Raw genomic sequence first — 24,877 nt, forward strand, 5'->3', positions numbered from 1 at the left:
AAACCAGTGTGTGTGTGTGTGTGTGGGGGTCATAACTCGGGGCAGAAAGCTGTTGTATATTCCTCTCCTCATTGAGGGAGGGGGCGAATTTCATGAGCTTACTCTGTACAGTTCCTTGTGCAGCGCAAGACTGTATAATTTTGGGTTTACACTCCAGAGGGGAGTGCGTGCCTGAGTAGCTGGGAAGTTCCTTAGCTGGAGCCTTCCCATGCGGAGCTGATCAGTGTCTGCATGAAACTGTATTTGTGCTGGAGAAAGTGCAGACTGGTGTAAATGGAGCCCAGGCTGGTGGGTCGGGGGGCTCAGAGTTACCCCAGTTCCAGGTGGCATCCTGGGGAGAACCCATCACAGTATCTTCTCAGTGAGCCTCGGATATCACTCATAGTTGGCATGACAGCAAAAAGGAAAAGTAGCTGCTTCTCTTATCTGCGTATGGAAGTATTCGGTGATAATAGAAGGCAATGCAATTAAATGGTGGCAAACAGTGCCAAGCAATATGTCCATGAACTGGAACAAGTGAACTACATTTTTGTCCTAGTTGCCTTCTCCTGTGCTGCTCTCCTGGAGTCACTGTAGTAAGTGGAAAACTATCTCAAATGACATAGGGGTAGGTGGGAGAGCCCCACCCAGTACTAAACGGTGCTATGTGTGACTATCCTGAACAGACATCCACAATACTGAGCCTCAGATTAGTCAGAAACACACACAGTGCCAATAAGGATCTGTGCCGAAAACAACCCTGTAAATTATTTAAAATCCATTTTTGTACATTTCTCCCTCTTAGGCTCTTTCCTCACCCTGGAGAACTGGCCTCTGTAGTTAGCAGCTTTGGGGTGACAGCGGCTCTCCCCACGCCCTGAGCCTTTCTATAAACTCAACTGTATAAACCAAACCCCACAATTTAAAAAAGACATAGAATGAATTTTTATCACAGACTGAAATTATATGGATTTGGATTCTGACATGCCTGTTACAAAGGACCAGACCCTGACACCCTGATACCTTTGCTGAGTGGCACCTTACTCCTTGAGTGGGCCTATTGACGTAAATGTGTAAGTATAAGGATGTTGCAAGCCGTCCCCGGATAAGTGTGGTATGTGCAGAATTGCTGGTGCAGCAGCACAAGAAATGACTTGTGAATATTGTCACCAATTAATGTGGCAAATTTGCTCTGCTGTCCTTCGTGGGATAATTTTTGTTTTACAGCTGACTGCTGGTTTATTCAAGGAAATATCTGTAACCAATGGGCAAACATTTAATGGACTTTAGTGTACAGATGGTTTATGCTACAAGTACATTGTGAGCTATTTAATAATACTTTTTCAAATTTCTATTGTGGTAGCAATTTGGAGCTTTCATCTGCAGATCTCAAAGGAGGTAAGTATCATTATCCGCATTTCACTGATAGTAAAACTGTGACACAGAGGGAAACTGAACTGCCCAAGCTCACCCAGCAGGCCAACGGCAGATCCAGGAATAAAACCCAAGTTTCCCAAGTCCCAGTCCATCGCCCTATCCATTAGACCACACAGCTTCCCTTAGTTATTAGTTATTTTCCTATTTGAAAAGTTTTGTCATGTGCAAAAAGAGCAGAAACAATCCCACGTGACCCTAGGTGACAAATCCCAAACAGCTAGTGTATGAAAGACACGATCGAACCAAGCTGCCTGTGAACAGCACACGGAATGACCGCAAACCACTTCTAGAGGCAAGAAAAGTAGTTTAGTTTCCATGTCTATTGAATCCTTGGCCTCGCTACAGATATTGCCAATGAGGCTTTTGTGGTAGTTTGCAGACATTTTTCTATGTCCACCCAACCAATTTTGCTAATGTCATTACTGGCATCTTGTAGCTGTATCAAGCACATCACAAAAAGGTAGATTTTCCTTCCTTGTCCTTGGATGAGTTTTAAATTAGTGAATTAATGCCTATTAAATTAAATCTCTTCTCCTTTTTCAGGATTTGTTAGGTTAGACTGAAGAACGAACTTCTGTGACATGCAGACCCACTCCGTATTACTGCTTTTTTGGATTTAGAAGCTTTGGAGAAAGCTGCCAGCTAATTAACACAGACCAGCAGTTTAGCATTCCTGCCGAGTTACGATTCCACTGGGAATATTGAAAGAGTTAGATCTAAATGCTATAGTGTTCTCTGTCTTTTACTAAACTTCAGATATGTGAGCAATGAATGAACTGGAAAAAGCACATTCCAATAAATATTTTAAAAGAACTTAGGGAATGCTTAAAGGCACCTGTTCCTGGAAATATTAATTTGTTAAAAAAAAATCAATAACCGGGAAAACCCTAGGAAATATACTACAGGATAAAGTCCTTCATTTCCAGGGTGAGTAACTGGATGATTTATTGAGGGTATTCCATCTCTATTATTCTAAGTTTCTGACACCTTCTTAGGGTCCGATTTTTAAAAGAGCTCAGAACCAGATTTACTCAGCTCCCATTTAATCACCTAAATAAGGACCAGAGTTTCAGAAGTGTTCAGGAGCCAATGTGCTAAACCCTTATGAAAATCTGGCCCCAATAATCAGTCTGGGACCACGTGTAATTCTATAGGCAAGTTAATGATAGAAAGGTAAGGGAGGTGTCATTTGATCGGTAAAAATCTACAGAATCATGATTTCAATGTCACCATCTGCAGCACGGCAGGGGGACTTGCTTCCTTCACTTCCCCTCCCCCTCTCCACCATCACTGATTCCCAGCTCCAGGTCCTCTGATTGTGGGAAGTTATGATAAATACAATGTCATTGGAAATTGGTCACGTTCAAAAGCCCTTTCTCCCACAAACACAGTGGTACCAGATATGACAAACCTAGAACAATTACATAGCTACATATTTAAGAAAATGTTTTAAAATCAACTTTTTAAAAATGATGCTTTAACACAGGCAATTTCAAAAAGATCTCACAAAACTAAGTGATTGGGCAACAAAATGGCAAATGAAATTTAATGTGGATAAATGTAAAGTAATTCACATTGGAAAAAATAACCCCAACTATACATACAATATGATGGGGGCTAATTTAGCTACAACTAATCAGAAAAGAGATCTTGGAGTCATTGTGGATAGTTCTCTGAAGACGTCCACGCAGTGTGCAGCGGCAGTTAAAAAAGCAAATAGGATGTTAGGAATCATTAAAAAAGGGATAGAGAATAAGACAGAGAATATCTTACTGCCCTTATATAAATCCATGGTATGCCCACATCTTGAATACTGAGTACAGATGTGGTCTCTTCATCTAAAAAAAAAAAGATATACTGGCATTAGAAAATGTTCAGAGAAGGGCAACTAAAATGATTAGGGGTTTGGAACGGGTCCCATATGAGGAGAGATTAAAGAGGCTAGGACTTTTCAGCTTGGAAAAGAGGAGACTAAGGGGGGATATGATAGATGTATATAAAATCGAGTGGTGTGGAGAAAGTGAATAAGAAAAAGATATTTATTTGTTCCCATAATACAAGAACTAGGGGCCACCAAATGAAATTAATGGGCAGCAGGTTTAAAACAAATAAAAGGAAGTTCTTCACACAGCGCACAATCAACCTCTGGAACTCCTTGCCTGAGAAGGTTGTGAAGGCTAGAACTATAACAGGGTTTAAAAGAGAACTAGATAAATTCATGGAGGTTAAGTCCATTAATGACTATTAGCCAGGATGGGTAAGGAATGGTGTCCCTAGCCTCTGTCTGTCAGAAGGTGGAGATGGATGGCAGGAGAGAGATCACTTGATTGTTGCCTGTTAGGTTCACTCCATCTCGGGCACCTGGCATTGGTCACTGTTGGCAGACAGGATGCTGGGCTGGATGGACCCTGGGTCTGACCCAGTATGGCCAATCTTATGTTCTTTCTTTAGCATGTCAAACAGGCAGCCCTTACCCAGTTAAATTGTGGCCCTCGACAGATAGTACTGTGTTAGCAGTTAATGCTCAGAACATGATACTTGATTAATTTGTTTAATGTTACAGATTACCATAAATGGAAGGAGTGCTTTAGAATGAGTAGCATCATCTTCAAAAAAGAAGTGGTTTAGTGTTATTGATTATCAGCTTTGTTCCTTATGCCAAAAGAGTTGTAATGAGGCAGTGGCTAAGAATCCAGCCAGAAATTAGTAGAATCCATCCCCAAATGGTATGCACATAGTTACATAACTTAACATAATTACAATCCCAAAATAATTTATTATAAAATTATTTTTTTTATTTTGGTCTTGACCATTTTTAGACATCAATTTGGAGATGAAGAGTAGCTGAATCTTTGGGGAACACCACTGCCGCGGACATGGTTAGTGCAATGCTTGATGGCACCTTACATGCTATAAGAAGTGTACCCATAAACTGAATGTGTCAAGGTTGGAGAGGAAGTAAATTGAGAATTAAGGAAAAGTTGAAGATGCCGGGACAAATGCCAGCTGTGAGATGAGACTCACCTTATACAAGGTTCCATGGCATGGGTTTCAAGAACACCACCTGCTTCTTCTGTGGTAAGCCAGAAGCATGAAGGCATCCATTAAGCGCAATTTCAATATCTGAAACAGGTGAGACATAGTGTGAAGCAGTCACACTTAGTGAGAACGTTGCATGGAAGTAAAGTTAAGGTGCATTGATGCAAAAGACGTCCACGCAAACACTGTATATTGCGTTGAGTGTTACACCAAGAATGTACGTAATGTGTTACTTTCACCTTTTGATGCAACAGGAAAATACTGATTTTACTACTGCAAACTGTGCAACTCATTTGGAGTTCTTAACTTGCCTTGCAGAGGCAATGGCTGATGCAGAGGCTTATTACAGAGAAATAGTGCTTTGAATGGGATTGAAAAGAAACAAAAGCGTAGCAGGGAGAATCTTAAAGCACTTATTGAAGATGAACTGTGGGATATGGACGTAGTTTTTAAGCAGTCCTATCCACAGAAATGAATCACAGCACATTAGGGTTGCCAACTTTTTACTTGCACAAAAACAAACACCTTTGCCCCGCCCCTTTTCTGAGCCTACCCCCCCTCCCCCAATCATTTGCTTTTGCTACCCTCACTCGCTCATTTTCACTGGGCTGGCTCAGGGGATGGTGTGTTGGAGGGGGTGCGGACTTTGGCTGAGGGTGCAGGCTCCAGGGTGGGGCCAGAAATGAAGAGTTCAGGGTGCCTCGGGCTGAGGCAGTGGGCTGGGATGCAGGAGGGGTGAGGGCTCCAGCTGGGGGTGTGGGCTGGTGGGTGGGGCCAAGGATGAAGGGCTTGGGGTACAGGAGGGGGCTCCAGGCTGCGGGGTGAAGCTGAAGGGTTTGGAGTATGGGAGGGAGCTCTGGACTGAGGCAGGGTTGAGAGGTGTGAGAGGCGGTACGGGGTCTGGGCTGGGAGTGAGGGCTCTGGGGTGGGGACAGAAATGAGGGGTTCAGCGTGCGGGAGGGGGCTCTAGGCTGGGGCTGGGGTTTGGTGTGGGGGGTGAGGGCTCCAGCTGGGAATGAGAGGTTTGGGGTGCAAGAGGGTGCTCTGGGCTGGGATCAAGGGGTTTGGAGGGTGAGAGGGGGATCAGGGCTGGGGCAGGGGGTCGGGGCATGGGAGGGGGTCAGGTGTGCAGGTGGTGCTTACCTCAAGCAGCTCCCAGAAGCAGTGGCATGTTCCAGCTCCTATGAGGAGGCATGGCCAGGTGGCTCTGCATGCTGCCCCTTCCTCAGGTGCCACCCTCACAGCTCCCATTGGACACGGTTCCCAGACAATGGGAGCTGTGGAGTCGGCGCTTGGGCAGGGGCAGCGTGTGGAGCTCCCTGGCTGCCACCATGTGTAGGAGCCAGAGGCGGGACATGCCGCTACTTCCAGGAGCTGCGCAGAGGCATAGCAGGCAGGGAGTCTGCCTTAGCCCTGCTGCGCCGCTGGCCGGACTTTTAACGGCCCGGTCAGCAGTGCTGACCAGAGCCACCAGGGTCCCTTTTCAACCAGGCATTCTGGTCAAAAACCGGACACCTGGCAACCCTACGGCACATATCCTTAAAAGCTGCAAAAGACATGGCGCTATGAAAAGTGGAAAAAAGTGCTGATGTCAATAGTAATATGAAAACTGTTTGCAGCTGCTAAAATTTTGCAGAAAAGCATTTTGTCCTGCAGTATGTGGAAGCTTCAGGGATCCATAGCTGAAGTCAAACCTGACAGAATAATATTGCCTGATTTTACTACTACTTTGTGGCACATTGTGGTCACAGAGCAAGACAAGTCTTTGGGGGAAGGGGTTGATGGGCAGAACATAGCATCCAAATGCTCTTTCCCATTTTTCCTGAAGTAACCGAGCAGCCTCTAGACTTATTACTTGATGCTAAATGTCAAGAAGAGGCAATTTTAAAGCTACAGGATGAACTTACTTGCACTGGCAACTCATTCACATGTGACGGATTGGGGCTCACTAATATGACAAAAGCAGTCCTCAGTGATGAGATAGTTAAAGATGTCAGTTGAATGGATACTTTGGGTCATGACTTGTATGAAGCCTTCAAAACCCAAAGAGTTATCTACAGTTCCATTAATCAAGAAGAACACACTAAAGCTGTGCTTGAATGCAAATAAGAAAGTCAGAGGGAAGGCAGCAGGGATTATTACAGAGCTCACTGCAGACATGTCAATGTTTGTTCATCTCCTAGTTGCATACAGATCTCAGCATAATGTTGATCTGCATGAGACTGTGAGGAAGTACAAGTTCTCTGTTGTACCACGATAAATATTCGAATGCAATGGAATACAGCATATGTGACAGGTGAAAAGCAAACTAATGCCCATTTTTCGTGATCTTCCTAAGCCAGCCCCTATTAACAATGTGACTTGCATCTTATGTCAGCAGAGGCCTTTCAGCATAGATGGTATGGCCGAGGCACAAACTCTCAACACAGCAGAAATTGTTAACACCTGCTGGGATCTGGTTGAACACTGTTAGGAGGCTACAGAGAAAATACTGCCCTATGGTGAAGCCCATCTTGTGTTTGACATATGTGCAGAGGAATCGACTAAAAATATTACCAGAAAGCTGAGACTCCATGGTATTGCACCTGTCTAATATAAAAATAATTGATTCCACATAAATCTCCAATATCACGGTGAAGAAGCTACTGTCTCATACTCACACGAAGGCTGAGTTAACTCACAGGAAAAATGTGCCAGCATGCGAAGAATTGCTAAAAAAATTTAGTCAATGCGTGGTGTAATGAAGCTGCTACCTCACACTGTTCAATGGAGTTTCTTTGTCGTTCCCACGAGGAGGCTGACACTAAAATTATTTCGTACGTCATCAGTGCCACAGAGAGAGGTGCTACTAAACTGCGGAGAGTGACACCATTGAAATCCTGATTCTGTAGATGAATTTTATGAATCAAATCACCCATGGAGTGAGATTTTATTGCATTATATTCCCAGACTAAATGGGTGCTGAGCACATATGAAACTGGCTCATTGCGCTCTCTGAGCAGGGGCACTGGAACAATTTGTATAGTGGGGTTGCTGAGAGCCATTGATCCAAACTGTAAACCCTGTATGTAATGGAAACCACTTCAAGCCAGGAGATGCGGCAGCACTGCTAGTTCCAGCACCTATATCTGAGTGACACTAGAACTGTCTTTTGAAAAGAGAGGTGTGTGTGTGTGTGTGTGTGTGTGTGTGTGTGTGTGTGTGTGTGTGTGTAAATTGACAGTCTTTTTTCCATGACACATCAATTAGCTATGAATAGTGATCTCCATAAATACTTATAAACGTATCCTTGCCCCCCTCCAACAACATCCCCCAGATTCAAACTGCTTAAGCCATATCTGCATTGACATTCTGTCTTCCACTCATCATGCCCCAAACATGCCCCACTTCTTACCTTGATTTTTTTTAAATTTATTTATTTGGTTCTAGAACCTTTTACTATTGGTTTTAATTTCCCTTACAAGGTCCAACTCTGCTTGGCTTTTGGCAGTTCTCACTTTAGCTCTATACTTTTTGACTTTACTGATCCATGCCATCTTCCATTCCTTGTAGGCTTTCTGCTTTCTCTTAATAACCTGTTTGAGATGCTTGCTCATCCAGCTTGGTCTGCAACCCTTCCCTGCAATTTTTTTCTCGTACTTGGGATGCAGACTTCAGATAGTTTCTCTGACTTTGACTTAAAGTAATTCCAAGCCTCCTCCACATTCAGATCCTTGAGTTTTGTCATTCCAGTCCATTTCCCTAATGAATTCCCTTAATTTTTTTAAAGTTTTCCCTTTTGAAATCAAGGACCCTAGTTGCAGACCTAGTTTTGTTTAGCTTTCCATTGAATTAGTTCATGAGCATTCTAACTAAGATTGCCTCCTACAACTAGCTCTTCTCTGAGGTCCTCACTACTCATGAATGCCAAATCTAAAATGGCATCACCTCTTGTTGGTTCAGCGACTATTTGGTGAAGAAATCTGTCTGCTATCACATGCAGGAAAATCTGGGCCCTACTATTATTAGCAGCACTTGTCCTCCAATCTATATTTGGGAAGTTAAATTCTCCCATAATTACACAATTCCTATTAAAAACATTAAAGATGTCTCTATCAATTTCCAGATTGGACGTGGGGGTTTGCAGCATACCCCAAGCACTATCCCAGGAGAACCTCTGATAGCTTTCTTCCCCAAAGTGATTTTGATCCAAACAGACTCTTATCCATGCCATCACTTGTAATTTCTTTACAGTCTACCTCATCAATAATAATGCCACTCCATCACCTTTACCTTTATTTCTGTCTTATCCCTGAGCTCTCTTGAGTGACACAGGTCAGCAGAGCCTTATTATTCAATTGATTTTGTTACATATTTTAAACAATAACCAAATGACTACTAACAGAATAGGCATACATATTCTTATACTGTAGTTAATTCTGAATAATTGAACATTGAACAGTGGGATAAAAATGCCACGGTTATGCAGGCATTTTATATTTTTTTTCAGGATTGTCTTAATAACATACAAGTGTATAGTGGGTGCTGCTTAAAGCCAAGGTTCAAACATACTCCTCTTCAGGGCGTTTCCCCAATAGGCTATGTTGGATCTTATGACATGTGTGATTTGGATCACCAAGATTTGTTTTATATGAGATAAAGTGATTTATATCCTGCTTGATTATAAATATGACGTTTGTTGTTTGAACTTCTTTGGTCTTTTTGAAGTGCTGCTCTTTTGCTGAAGTGTTTGGACAGCTTCAGTGTAACTTAGTTTGGCAGGCAGTTGTTTAACAGAAACGCAAGTACATTTTTTCATTAATGAACGGAGAAGAAAATGACAAAATATTGAGAGAATTAAAATGCAATGGATCAAATCTCGCTTCACATTTCATAAAGCCACAGCAATTTACAAGTGAAAACTTGATTAAAAGAGTGTGTTTAAAAATCGGCTAGGATGTGATTTATAGTCTAATACTGCCACCTAGTGAGCGCTGAAATTAATTATCACATTTGTATTAAACTGCACTTTGAAATTTCTTAGGATAATTTCTTCCCCCTTATAATTCAAGTTCACACCTTTGTAACCTTTGCAAAAGTTGTTTTTTTCTTGGGCAGTAAGCTAAAATAGTTTTAATGACCGACTCACCATACCACTACAAAAGGGTGGTTCTTTGGCTATTTGGATCTGTACAGCAAGGTGATAAATATCAGAGCATTAGGCATATGACTCTCAGTGAAGTCAATGGGAATTACATCCTTTGAAAAGTTACCCCATCTATCTATGAAATCTGTTTTCTGCTATTGTATGTGCATTTGTTCTTCTTCAAGAACACTCTCTTCAACCTCTTCAATACAGAAGTCAAGGTGTACTTTAAAAGGAACAGTTCTCACTGCCTGACACAGGGATTCATTACAACCAATAGTTTATCCATTTTTTAAAATAAATTGTGTGCCTAATATATTAATAGATGTACACTCCTGGATTACGTTGTATTTGTCACCTCCACACTGACCACTCATCTCCAAAGTGACATTAACCTAGAGATTAGAAACAGGACTAGTCATTCTTATAAGAGTGACAGATTTACAGTCTGATATCTTAAGGTCTGTCTTGGCTAATTGTGAAATGCTCATCTGTGCCGGTTAGAAAGGAATTTACAGTCTCCACTTTGTTCCAATGATATTACACTGCAGTTAGGTGCATAGTGGGGTTTTGTATTCTGAAGCATCGGGTATCGATCACTGCCAGAGTACACACACAGGATGCTTAATCTTTCCCTCTCTCTTTCAATAACACCTTCTGATTCACTGGACTGTCAGAGAAAATAGCTTTGATGATGGGTTGCTTTAGAATTCCTGTGCAAATGAACTGGTCTCTGAACTGTGTAAGATGAAATTGGAGAGGGGAGGGGAATCATGTCACTACGTTTCTCTTTAAACATTTATCTGTTCTCAGTTGGTCTGATTTTATAAAGTATGGGAACCATCTGAAGCAGGAAGCCATCTATGTAATGTCAAAAAAGTTATTGAAAACAGAAACCATCAGTAACTTGATCTGTTGTGTAGTTGGCCCCCTTCTCTGACATATTTGTCTTTCGGCCCAAAATGGATGCCCGATTGAGCAAGTAAATATTCTATGATTTTGTTCACCTGACAGGGTGAGAAGTAATTTTTTGCTGATAAGTATCAGGGGGTAGCCGTGTTAGTCTGTATCTACAAAAACAACAAGGAGTCTGGTGGCACCTTTAAGACTAACAGATTTATTTGGGTATAAGCTTTCGTGAGTAAAAACCTCACTTGCATCCGAAGAAGTGAGGTTTTTACTCACGAAAGCTTATGCCCAAATAAATCTGTTAGTCTTTAAGGTGCCACCAGACTCCTTGTTGTTTTTTTCTGGTGATAGTAATGCTTATTTTCTGCCATCCTGCTTTTCCCCTTCTTTCTTACCCCCACCCCTGCTTACCTCTCTGTATAACCTGCATAGAGGAAAGGTAAGTCTAAGTTTGTATTGGTTGCAATTTACTTACCAATTCTGTGCTACAGAATTCTGACATAAGGTATTTGCACAGACCATGAATGTGTATCCTTGCGAGGGACTACAGCTCGATTTTCTATAGGAACCCTCTAAATGCTAAAGGATAGAAATTAAAATAGGATTCACTGTCCCCTCTCTTACCCCCATTAGGCCTGGTCTACACTACGACTTTAATTCGGATTTATCAGCTTTAATTCGAATTAACCCTGTAACCGTCCACACAACGACGCCATTTAATTCGATGTAAAGGGCCCTTTAAATCGATTTCTGTACTCCACCCCAACGAGCGGAGTAGCGCCAAAATCGATTTTAGCAATTCGAATTAGGGTTAGTGTGGCCGCAATTCGATGGTATTGGCCTCCGGGAGCTATCCCACAGTGCATCATTGTGACCGCTCTGGACAGCAATCCGAACTCGGATGCACTGGCCAGGTAGACAGGAAAAGCCCCGCGAACATTTGAACTTCATTTCCTGTTTGCCCAGCATGGAGAGCACAGGTGACCACAGATACCTCATCAGCACAGGTAACCATGCAGGCTGATAATCGAAAAAGAGCACCAGCATGGACCGTGAGGGAGGTACTGGATCTGATCGCTGTATGGGGAGAGGATTCAGTGCTTGCAGAACTTCGTTCTAAAAGACGAAATGCAAAAACTTTTGAAAAAATTTCCAAGGGCATGATGGAGAGAGGCCACAATAGGGACTCTGAGCAGTGCCGCGTGAAGGTCAAGGAGCTCAGACAAGCCTATCAAAAAACAAAGGAGGCAAACGGTCGCTCCGGGTCAGAGCCGCGGACATGCCGCTACTACGCCGAGCTGCATGCAATTCTAGGGGGGGCTGCCACCACTACCCCACCTTTGTTCGTGGATTCTGGGTCGGGGATAGTCTCGACGCCTGAGGATTCTGCCGATGGGGTAGAGGAGGAGGAGGAGGAGGATGAGCTTGCAGAGAGCACACAGCACTCCATTCTCCCCAACAGCCAGGATCTTTTTCTCACCCTGACTGAAGTACCCTCCCAAGCCTCCCAAGCCAGTACCCAAGACTCTGACCCCATGGAAGGGACCTCAGGTGAGTTTACCTTTTAAAATATAAAACTTGTTTTAAAAGCAAACGGTTTTTAATGATTACTTTGCCTGACTTTGCATTCGCGGTCAGTTCAGCTACTGGAAAAGTCTGTAGCTACTGGAAAAGTCTGTTAACGTGTCTGGGGATGGAGCGGAAATCCTCCAGGGACATCTCCATGAAGCTCTCCTGGAGGTACTCCGAAAGCCTTGCCAGAAGGTTTCTGGGCAGTGCATCCTTATTCCCTCCTCCATGGTAGGACACTTGACCACGCCATGCTTGCAGCAAGTAATCTGGTATCATTGCCTGACAAAGCCTAGCAGCGTATGGTCCCGGTGTTTGCTGGCATTCAAGCAACATCCGTTCTTTATCTTGTTGTGTAATCCTCAGGAGAGTGATATCACTCCTGGTAACCTGGTTGAAATACGGGAACTTAATTAAGGGGACAGAGGTGGCCGTTCCTACTGGGCTGTTTGCCTGTGGCGGAAAATAAATCCTTCCCTGCAGTTAGCCAAGCGCAGATGGGAAGTTGGCCCTGAAGTTTTCCGCGTTTGGCTAGCAGGGTTCTTCCCTGTTACCAGCCACGCGGTGGGGGGAGGGTACCGTGATCATCCCAGAGAATTCATGGCGAGGGGGGGGGTCGGCGGCGGGGGGGGGGTAGTTTGGTGCCTGCAGGGATCTTCCCTGATACCAGCCATGCGGTGGGGGGAGGGGTACCGTGATCATCCCAGAGAATTCATGGCGGGGGGGGGGTTAGTTTGTTTTCTGGTGCTGCTGAATGTTAACAGAAAAACCGCAGCACTCTACTTGCCTGAAGGGGCCCAGACAAGCCCCCCCACACTGCCCCCCCCCCAACTGGCTGAGATTGGCCAGGCTTCTGCAGCACTCTACAGGCTATGCTTGGTATGTGGGAAAGGAGGGTGCAGAAGCTGTAAAACAATGGCTTACCATGGCCGCATGCAAGCCGAATTCTGTTGCCCAGACCTGTGATCTCTAGCAGCAAAGCCACAAGCACTCAGCATTAAGAGGCAAAATGCGACCTTGCACAGAAATCACATGTGCTATGTAATGTGAACAGTGTTGGTCACCGTGAAAGAGTATAAGCATTGTTCTGCAAAATGTAGCTTTTAAAACAATTCTCTCTTTTTTCCCCTCCCTACAGCAGCTGCAAATTCCTCAAGCCTCCCTCCTCCATCCCGAAGGTTATCACAGATAAGGCGTCGTAAGAAGAAGACGCGGGAGGACATGTTTTCTGAAATTATGCAATCCAGCAGGAGTGACAGAGCTCATCTGAATGAGTGGAAGGAAACAGTTTCAAAGTATAGGAAAGAAGTCAGTGAACGTGAGGAGAGGAGGGACCAACGTGAGGAGAGGAGGGACCAACGTGAGGAGAGGAGAGACGATCGAGATGAGAGATGGCGGCAGGAAGACCAGAGGATGAAGGATGCAACGCTGGGGCTGCTCCGGCGTCTGGTGGAGGTTCAGGAACGGCTGCTGGAAAACAGACTGCCGCTTCAGCCCCTGTTCCACCCTCCCCCCTCCCCATGTTCCGTATCCTCCTCACCCAGACGTGTAAGAACGCGGGGGGGGAGGCTCCGTACACCTTCCCATTCCACCCCAGTAGACAGCCCAAGCAAAAGGCTGTCATTTTTTTAACCTTTTCTTTGTGGCTTTTTCCTTCCCAGCAATCCTCCTCCCAAATACCACCCGGGTTCCCTCCCTCTTTTTCTAATCTATTAATAAAGAATAAATGATTTTTAAATGATAGTGACTTTATTTGGTTTGAAAGAAAGCTGGGGGAAGGGGCAGGGTGGGTTCCTTACAGAAAATCAGTCAGTAAAGGGGGAGGGTTTTCATGAAGGAGAAACAAACAGATATTTCACACGGTAGCCTGGCCAGCCATGAAACTGGTTTTCAAAGCTTCTCTGATGCACAGCGCTTCATGGTGTGATCTTCTAATCGCCCTGGTGTCTGGCTGCGCGTAATCAGCAGCCAGGCGATTTGCCTCAGCCTCCCACCCCGCCATAAAGGTCTCCCCCTTACTTTCACAGAGATTGTGGAGCACACAGCAAGCAGAAATAACAATGGGGAGATTTCTTTGGCTGAGGTCAGAGCGAGTCAATAATGAACGCCAGCGACCTTTTAAACGGCCAAATGCACATTCTACCACCATTCTGCACTTGCTTAGCCTGTAGTTAAACAGCTCCTGACTCCTGTCCAGGCTGCCTGTGTATGGCTTCATAAGCCATGGCATTAAGGGGTAGGCTGGGTCCCCAAGAATAACTATGGGCATTTCAACATCCCCAACGGTTATTTTCTGGTCCGGAAAGTAAGTCCCTTGCTGCAGCCCTTTAAACAGAGTAGTGTTCCTGAAGACGCGAGCGTCATGAACCCTTCCCGCCCAGCCCGCGTTGATGTTGGTGAAACGTCCCTTGTGATCCACAAGTGCTTGCAGCACCATTGAAAAGTACCCCTTGCGGTTTATGTACTCGGTGGCTTGGTGCGCCGGTGCCAAGATAGGGATATGGGTTCCGTCTATTGCCCCACCACAGTTAGGGAATCCCATTGCAGCAAAACCATCCACTATAGCCTGCACATTTCCCAGAGTCACTAACTTTCGTAGCAGCACCTGAGTGATTGCTTTGGCTACTTGCATCACAGCAGCCCCCACCGTAGATTTGCCCACTCCAAATTGATTCCCGACTGACCGGTAGCTGTCTGGCGTTGCAAGCTTCCACAGGGCTATCGCCACGCGCTTCTCAACTGTGAGGGCTGCTCTCATCTTGGTATTCTGGCATTTCAGGGCAGGGGAAAGCAAGTCACAAAGTTCCATGAAAGTGCCCTTACGCATGCGAAAGTTCCGCAGCCACTGGGAATCGTCCCAGACCTGCAACACTATGCGGTCCCACCAGTCTGTGCTTGTTTCCCTTGCCCAGAATCGGCGTTCCATGGATAGAATCTGCCCCATTAACAACATGATCTCCAAAGCACCGGGGCCTGTGGTTTCACTGAATTCTGTGTCCGTGTCCGTGTCCATGTCCTCATCATGCTTGTCGCTGCGCTGCCGCCGCCGCTGCCTCCTCGCCTCGTTTTTCTGGTCCTGGCTGAGCATAAACTCCACAAGAACGCGCGAGGTGTTTGCAATATTCATGAGTGCTGTCTTGACCTCAGCGGGCTCCATGCTTGCCGTGGTATGGAGTCTGCAGTGTTCACCCACCCAGGAAAAAAGGCGCGAAAATGGTTGTCTGCCGTCCGTTGCTTTCATGCAGGGAGGGAGGGAGTGAGGCTGTACCCAGAACCACCTGCGACGATGTTTTTTGTCCCATCAGGCACTGGGATCTTAACCCACAATCCCAATGGGCGCAGGAGACTGCGGGAACTATGGGATAGCTATGGAATTGCTACCCACAGTGCAACGGTGCAGAAATCGACGCTAGCCCCGGTACTTGGACGCACACCACCGAATTACTGTGCTAGTGTGGCCGCACTCATTTCGACTTTATACAACCTGTTTCTCAAATCCGAATTATCTAAATTCGGATTAATCCCGTAGTGTAGACATACCCTTAGAAATCCTGTACCAGTCTTTATCATAAGAAAGTTAGACACACACAATATTAGCAGTTTCACATTTTTTACTGAATAACACTGCAGAAGAAAGACAATTACAGTATGTCAGTTATAACACACCCTAGCTAGACTAACATCTTTAACTAGAGATTTTGTTGTTTTTCTTTGTATATATTTTTAAACCTCACAAAATAAATACTGGATTTGGGACTTTTGACAATTGAAGGTCTTTTGTTTTCATGTCGGCTCAGCCTGGGTATTACACTGACAAGTAGATAAAACATTTAGTTGTCCCACAGAACCACTTGTTTCAGCATCTACAATGTGGAGCACATACACAACTTCTAATGAAAAAACCCTGACAATTTATGTAACTGTTAGGCTCACACAGTTTCTTTGGTTCAATAATGTGACAAAACTCTCAAAGACATCCGGCGACCAGTCTATGATTTCTCCTTTATGGTGGTTTCTCACTCTTAATGCCACTGATTGCTGTAAAATTACTGGACACTGCATTGAGATTGAGAACTGTACCCTCAGATTCAGTCTCCACTACCCCTGGTAGCTCTATCATCTTCATTCGGGGCAAGGTTGGATCTTACTGGGGTTCAACATGGTTATCAGTTTTGTATCTCTGATAGAACTTGCCACTGATTGGTCAGGAGCTTACAGCGTCTAACTAAGGGTGTAATGTGTGTACAGGAATGTCTGCCCTTAATGAAAACTTCTGCAGTGCCTTCAAAATAGCTTGTGAGCATGATTAGCAGCTTCCTGCACTCCCTCTAGTGTGCTGAAATAGCAACTACTTGGTTGCAGTCACTCAAGCCTTTATACTGCCGTCTTGTCTGGGAATGTTTCCATATCTACTCAGAGCAAGTAGATACAGCTGCTGTAATTACAGCAATTAGGCTTTTGGGTGAACACCAGAAAAAGGAAAGGGTGGGGTGGACTCTTTCTCACCCCACAAATAACCACTGGCCTTTGCAGGTAGTACAGTGGAAAGAGGCTTCCTTATGGCACAGTATATGTTATCTGGGCCCTAATCTGAGACTACTGTGATTTGATGGTCTATTATGCAAACCTCTTTTCTTCATCTCAGGAAGGATCCCCCTGTCTGGTTTTATTGGAGTTTAACGAATTGTAATCGCTATGTTTGGCATGTCCAGCTCAGCCAGCAGTATTAGAGAAGTACTGCACTCCCTGAATGCCTTCAGAAAGCACTTACAAACCAGTTTGAACCTCTTTCAAATGAGGGCATGGTAAACTATTTTAAAAGGAAATGCAATTAAGGAACCATCAGCCTGAGCATTTAGATGTGACTCCCCAGGAAAGCCACCCAACAACAACAGCAGCATAGTCTGTCACTGATCTCTGAGGTCACAGAATTGCACAATGTACAGCAAAATACTTTGGTGACTAATGGAACTCTTTAAATAACATCCTTTCCCTGCCTGGGAAAGATGCCCCTTACAGCTTCAACAGAGAGCCAGCTTTACATTTTATAATAGCCCTGATAAGTAACTACCAACTTTTTTGTGAGAATAAAAAATGAACCATTCAAAAGGGATGCTTATGTTTTAACTCTAGTGTGTGTGTGTGTGTGTGTGTGTACAGTAGGGTGACCAAATGTCCCGATTTTATAGGGTCAGTCTGATTTTTTTGGGGTCTTTTCCTTTTTTTCACACTTGCTGTCTGGTCACCCTAGTGTGCAGGTATATGATTATATACAAAATAAAAATGGAAGAGCTGGCGGGCATCTTTTTTTATGAAAACATTCTGTTTAATGCAATAAATCATGTTGCTGCCAGGTTACATTTCAGCTCTTAAACTCAAGTTCAGAGTTAACATGGTCACATTACCAGCACCCTTCATTCATACTGTGCATGTGTTATGAAAGCAGGGTCTTTCGTAATGGGATCATAGAACAGTGAGTAATGTGACGTATTTCTTCATTTTGTAAGCGTGAGCCTTGTATGGTTCCTTTCCCCTCCACTGTGTGTGTAGGTATTTAGGATGGCAGAAGAGAAGGAGTAGAAGTTTTTCACATTTGTTCAATGGTGATATGGCAAAAAGGTTAAATTAATGTGATTTTTTTTCTTTTTTTTTTCTAAAAAAAAATTCACTGAAACTCAGGTTTTTGTGTTTGCCTCATAACATCCCCAAAGGGAAATGGGGAATTTCATGTCCCTTTGGTGTTGTAAAAAATGGTGAGGGTCCCCGTTCCAGGGTGAGATTCTGTCCTGCACCTTTACGAAGTGCATGACCTTCCTGACCTCGTCCTTATCAAGCTGTGATACGTTTTGACTGACTTCCAGTCAATGTTTTTCATGCTAGAGGCTCAGAAATTCTCTCAGGTTTGGATACCTAGAGTGAGGCTCTCAAGTGGTGCTGAGGATCAACAAATACAGGGACCATATAAATGCCTAGCTAGACGGCAGACAGACCAGGTGGGTGAGGGAATATCTTTTATTGGACCAACTTATTTTATTTTGTTTTTCTTTTATTGGACAGCAATTGTGTAGGCACAAGCCCACTTAACTGCAGAGGGTTAATCCCTTTCCCAGGTGCTAGATGGCATTGTACTTTAAGCCAGGAACTGTTAGAGGATGGTCTAGTCATGCACAGTTTTATTGACACGTCTTCTTACACTTATTCTAACAATCAATTTTTTCTCTAGAAACAGATGTATGATTTGTATTCAGATGCACAATAGTTACTTACTTGGGGGGAGGGCGACACGGATGTTAATTATATACTACACATGCTGAGACCAAGCAAATCTCAAGTGCTTTTATGAACATAGACTCCTAAAGGTGAATTACTGCCTCATGTCTGAAGCGCCGTGATCTGGTGATTTATTATGGGATGGATATGTGCTTTTGAAACATTTTTCCTGTGTTGCAGCATGATTCTTGAAATATTTGGGGTGGGGGGTGACTGGGTGGAAAAGATGATTCAGCGGTTGGAGGAAGTGACTTCAAGGTGGAATCAATCATCCAATCACATTTCACAATGATCTCCTGTAGGCTAGAATGATGAAGCAAATACAAAAATGCATCTCCCCTCCTTCCTAAACTTGCTTCATTTTGATAAAGTAATTTTACACCAGAAGCATGACGGGAAGAGTGTGCCTTCAACCGACAGTGCCTTGGCACAACAGATAGACTTCAAAGTGCACTAATATTCTCCAGAGAGCAGCCAATGTGATTGATATAGAGTCTGTGGGATTTTTGTTTTTTTGTGACATTACATAGAACTTGTTTTTGTTTTTAGAAGTCTATGTTTAATTTGTTCCACATGGTGGAACATGTATCAATATGTTCCTGTTAACGGCCAGATTAGGAGCCCCTGGCTCATGCTGTTCAGTAACTTAGGCCTGGATCCACATGGGGCCTGTGATGGAGTGGTGCTCGGCAATGCAATGCCTCAGTTTTGGGTGCTTAGAAAGTCAAAGGGACAATGGCTGGAGGAAGAATTGGTGGTGGGGCTGCCCACTTTATAGCTTTTACCCCAGTGATTGGAGCCCTCTCCTGAGAGGTAAGATTTGAACAGGGGTTCCTGTCTCCATCTCAGCCAGAAAGGGGTATTGAACCAGGGTCTCCAACATCCCAGGTGAGCGCTCTAACCACTGAGCTAAGAGTTACAGGCGTGGCACTGCCTCCTCCTTCTGGACAGATTTTGAATGGGAGATGATCCAGTAGATGACTGTGATGGGTTAGACCTCTCTCCCGCCCCAATTCAGGATGCCACAGGATGTGCTGGGGTCCCACTGGTTCTACCAGCCTGGGTTTCCTCACCTTGTCCTAGCTGTGCCAGGCCCTTCTCTGGCACATAGGTAAGGCCACACCCAGCTGCAGACACAGACTGAATTCAGCTCTGTGTGGGAGGAAACAGCTCGGGGATTCACCCAGCACTCACGTGCACATCCCTTTTGGAGAGTAAACCCAAAATAATATTGACTTGCGCTGTATAGAAAGATCTGCACAGCGCAAGCTCATAAAAATTGCCCTCTTCCTCAATGTGGAGACAGATATGCGCAGCTTCTCACCTCCCTCCTCCAGGTATGAATTTCACAAACTGGGTTATGTTATAAACAAGAAATAAGTTTATTAACTATAAAAGGTAAATTTTAAGTGATTATAAGGGATAGCAAACAGAACAAAGCAGTTTACTGAGCAAATAAAAACAAAATACACAAACTAGGCTTAATACACTCAAGAAACAGATTAAAAAAATTTAATTTCTCACCCTCAATATTGTTTTAGCAAGTTGCTGAGTTTCTGTAGCTTAGAGTTCCAGTTATTCCTCTTTACAGTCTAGACTCCTGTCTTAGCCCTGGTCTACACTGGGGGGGGGGGGAATCGATCTAACTTACGCAACTTCAGCTACGTGAATAACGTAGCTGAAGTCGACGTACTTAGATCTACTTACTGCAGTAAATCAACGGCTGATGCTTTCCCATCAACTCCGCCTGCACCTCTCACCAAGCTGGAGTACAGGAGTCGATGGGAGAGTGCTTGGGGGTCGATTTATTGCATCTAGTCTAGACTCAATAAATTGATTCTCTGCTGGATCGATCACTGCCCGCTGATCCAATGGGTAGTGTAGACATACCCTAACCCCTGGTCTACACTGGGGGATCGACCTAAGATACGCAACTTCAGCTACGAGAATAGCGTAGCTGAAGTCGACGTATCTTAGGTCGACTTACCTCGCATCCTCATGGTGTGGGGTCAACTGCCGCTGCTCCCCCGTTGACTCCGCTTCTGCCTCTCACCGCGGTGGAGTACAGGAGTCAATGGCAGGGTGATTGGGGATCAATTTATTGCATCTACAGTAGACACAATAAATCAATCCCCGATAGATCAATCACTACCCGCTGATCCGGCGGGTAGTGTAGACGTACCCTAAGTCTGGACTCAGCCCTTGCCTTTCCCACTGCTCAGTTCCTTTGTCTCTTCAGGTACTTTTAGCTGTCTTTCTTCTTGAGCAGGAAGGCAATGGAGAAGAGTCCTGTTTGCCTTACTTCCCAGCCTTAAATAGAATTTACGTAAGGCGGGAAGCCTTTCTTTCCAGTGGAAAAGTACCAGAAATGTCCAAGGAGGTACTTTTTACCAGGTGACATTATCACCTGACCTTGCAGTGTCAAAGCAATCATGAAACTAGGTTTATTTGCAATATCCACAGGAAGGAACTCCCAGAAGATGGGGAATCCACATCTTCAAAGCCTCATTGTCTTTTCCCTAATGGCCCATTAAGGCTGATTGCTAACTGTCCAGTGGGCGTCTCCAAGTACAACCACAGTTGTAATTGTTACATAGTCAGTATTCCTAACTCCAGATACAGAAATGATACATGCATACAAATGGATAATCACATTCAGTAAATCATAACCTTTCCAATGATATCTTACATGAGTCTTCTTGCATGAAGTATATCTTAGTTATGCCATATTCATATAATAAGCATATTTCTATAAAGAATGTGGACTGTCACGTCACAGTGACCTCTGAGCATGCCTACTAGCTTGGGCACCACAGGTGAGATAGGTGCTTGTCCACCTATCTTCTCCCAGTTCATGGGTTGCAACAGGGAGGGGGAGATAGGCAGGGGATAGGCCTAGAGTTGAGGGTAGCTGTGTGCATGCCCAGAGGTGCTTAGGGACCTTTTACAGAGAGAATGAGTGAGTTTAGATACCGTCACGGTTATGTGACAACTGAGTGGGGGTTTTGTGGATCACAGTTGTGTCTAAAACTGGGACATAGGTGCCTAAGTCTGGGTTTAGGTTCCTAAGTACCTTTATGGATCTGAGCCTTACTTCTCATATACTTTCACTGAAGTCAATGGGAACATCTAGTGCCTATTCAATATGAGTAAAGTTATCAGAATCTGACCCTAAATTAAAATTATGTCCAATAGCTGTGTGTAAAAATAAATAAGTTGCTGGTCAGGTTTTTCCCTCATTGGTCTTTCCCATTAGTATTTCTCTATTAGCCAATGTAGGGAGTATGAAACTGTTCATCTTTCACTCTGCGGTTGTAATATTACATTTTATTATGGCAGAAGGGGTTCCGACTGTATCACAGCTATCCAGTCTATATTTCCAGTGCCAAGGTTTCTATAAGGGAAATTCTCTGGAGCCACTGCCTCTGAATACAGTTTAACTTATGGCTACGCTACAGTCCAAGGTGTGATTGCAGCTTGGATAGACAAAGCCATTCTAGCGTCACCCATGCTAGCATTGCTAGAAATAGTAGCGTAGATGTAGTACAAGCTTCAGCACAAGCTGTACAAGCCTGTTGGGGACCCTACAGTACATACTCATATTGCTAGCCTGTGCTGAAACCTTTGCCACTGCTTCTACACTGTTGTTTTTACCACAACTTTGCATGGGTATGTCTACCTAAGGGGGAGGAGGGGATATGATAAAGATCTATAAAGTCCATGACTCGTGTGGAGACAGTGACTAAGGAAGTGTTATCTACCCCTTCACATAACACAGGGACCAGGGGTCACCCGATGAAATTAATAGGCAACAGGTTTGAAAGAAACAAAAGGAAGTACTCTTCACACAACTCAGTCAACTTGTGGAACTTGTTGTCAGAGGATGTTGTGAAGGCCAAATCTGGGTTCAACAAAAAACTAGATAAGTTCCTGAAGGATAGGCTCATCAATGGCTATTAGCCAAGATGGTCAGGGATTCAACTCCATCCTCTGGGTGTCCCTAGCCTCTGAATGCCAGATGCTAGAACTGGTGATGGGATGGATCATCTGATAATAGCCCCATTTTGTTCATTCCCTTTGAAGCATCTGGCATTGGCCACTTTTGGAAGACAAGATACTGGGCTAGATGGACCATTGATCTGACCCAGTATGGCAGTTCCTATATTCTTTGTTCTTATGTACCCGAGTTGCAGTCGTACCTTGGATTAAAGTATAGCCATACCCTTGGTAGGTGATACGTCTTCCCGTGGGTGGCTGATATGCGCATAGAACTATGAATGAATACAGTTCTTCTGCTGTCTGCACTTATTCATAACATGAGTCCCCTGCTTCTTGTCTTTATTTTTGTTTACCAAAAAAAAGTGGGTGAGAGACTTTTGGGGGTTCAAAGAAGAGTTCCATTTGGATATTTCCAAGGTAGTTAAACTCCAAACCCTTATTTCATTTATCAAAGAGTACTGGCTGGGCTGCGCTGGGCTGTTACTGCTGGGCATTTTCATTTGGTGCAGACAGACCATGTTCGTAAATGCCTTTATCGTTTGCGCCAACTCTTTGTTATCTTTTTCAGGAACCCCCCCCCAAAAAAACCTAAAGTTGAAAGGTGCATTAATGTATTTCCTTCCTTCCTGGATTAGTTCTCCAAAATTATTTGCAGCACAGCTATAAATTGTTAAATGGGAAATGGGTAAAGTTTCCCTCACTCCTCTTCTGTGTGTAGCTGTTGAGTGGCACTGGCAGCCATCCATAGCTTGAGAAACTAACTCTGAGAGTTTCTCAGTGCATGAGATTTTGTGGTGGCATGTCTGGACTGCTACCCCATGGAGAGCTGCTGACCTTCTGCCTGCTCTCTCTCCCTCACACAGCAATTCCTGTCAGTTCTGAGGACACACCTTTTTCATATTTACTTACATACTTTTCCTGTAAAAGCCCATGTGAGCTGTGCCAGCAGAGCTAATGCTTGAAACAACTCAGGAGGGACTTTTCCTCCACATGCAAATATATACAGCGGTAACTGAGTGAACAGAATGAAGGATGCCTTAACTTTCCTGCACCTGGCTTGCTGTTCCTTGTCAGAGACTTCCTATAGAGGTCAAATGGAAGATGCAGATTTATAAGAACCAAACAATGAAATGCTGTAACACAGCAGTTTTCCCCCCATTGTCTGTGGTCTGCAGTACAATTGCTGGTGGCCTGCAGAGGGCTGGTTGGTCACACTGTATTGGCTCCCCTCTGTGCTTCCAGTTTTCAAATTACATTAAAAGTCAAGGTAAAATATATAAATGAAATAGTTCCCTAATATTCCATGCAAGCAGTGCTGTAACTATGATAAAGAGCGTATGTGGTCATGAAAGGATGAGATGTTCCATGTGATTGGGAATGGTTTGTAGGCCTTGAACATACTAGGAATTAGACCCCATTCTGCTATTATTGGCCAGAAAATGGAGTTTGCTATGGCTACACCAAGTATAGACCAGGTGACTTGCATAGGTTGAGATTAGCCATTTCAAGCAGGGATAAGGCCAGCAGGTGAAAATCATTGCTTTCCTTGTCTACAGCTGGACTTTTACGTTGTCACCTCTTTGGGTCGGGGGACTGGGGGTTTGTTCCATATTTGTACAGAGTCTAAGCAAAGTCGGTCTGGCAGCATGGAAACAAATGCCATTTAGCAGTAAATATTACAGGAGATTTGTTTTACGAGCATTAGTGTTACACACTGATTTCAAAAAGGTGTTAATGAGCTGACATAAGACCTGTTGGATTTGTGTTCCCAAGCCCAGCCCTTCAAATGCAGCAGTGTGAAATTCCTAGTATCCCACAGTCAGGCTGCAGTTAAGCTTGGAAGGGTTGAATCAGGCTGTATGCTTTTACCAGCTCTACTTTAAAAAAAAAAAAATAGAGAGAAGAGTGTTGCAGGAAGTATTAATGGATATGTGGCTGCAGTGCTAATGCGTTGCTGCTGAGTTAATACAACAGTTATATTAAGACATTATCAAGTTGTAACTTATGTGTCAGGGTAGTTAAGCTTCCAGCAGTCTCACTCCTGAGACTACTATTTATTAAAATAAAATTAAAAAAAAATCAGATGATGAAAAGTGCCAGATAAACAGCACTGGAAACGGAAATGCGCTCTGTCCCTCACCCGCCTTTTCCCTCTGCATGATAGGAGCAGTTCAGATCATTGCTATTCTGTTCCCTAGACATTCATTATGCCTTAGCTTTGATCTGCAGGGATGAAGTCATTTCCTTTGCCCTTTTTAGGCCCCTATTCTGCAGTGTACTGAGCATTTCCTGAGAGGGGCTCAGCACCATCAAAGTGTGTTGGTCACCTGTCAAAGATTCTTGCGCAATTGAACTTACTGATCTCTGTACTGAGACTCCCAACAAGGGTATCAACTGCTGGATTTTGTGCTCTGGACCCCTATTTTAGTAGAACATGTCTGAAATCACCAACTCATTTCACACAGCCTCTTAAAAAAGCACTTGTTGGACAGCAAAGGCTCTGTACCTAGTGTTTCCAATACAGTGACTCTTCCAAACCAATCACTGAGA

General features: G+C 44.0%; 1 long non-coding RNA gene across 1 annotated transcript in view; it reads right to left on the reverse strand.

Moving 5' to 3' along the window:
* Positions 1-3,047: 3,047 nt before the first annotated feature.
* The window catches only part of LOC128832384 (uncharacterized), a 101,588-nt gene continuing 79,758 nt past the window's right edge, over positions 3,048-24,877 (reverse strand). Inside the window, exons 2-3 of the long non-coding RNA XR_008443976.1 lie at positions 4,441-4,539; positions 3,048-3,254 (exon numbers count right to left, since the gene is read on the reverse strand). This is a non-coding gene — a long non-coding RNA (uncharacterized LOC128832384). The remainder of the gene's footprint in view (positions 3,255-4,440; positions 4,540-24,877) is intronic.

Source organism: Malaclemys terrapin, chromosome 2 (assembly GCF_027887155.1).
Source record: "Malaclemys terrapin pileata isolate rMalTer1 chromosome 2, rMalTer1.hap1, whole genome shotgun sequence".
NCBI classification, from domain to species: Eukaryota; Metazoa; Chordata; order Testudines; family Emydidae; genus Malaclemys; species Malaclemys terrapin.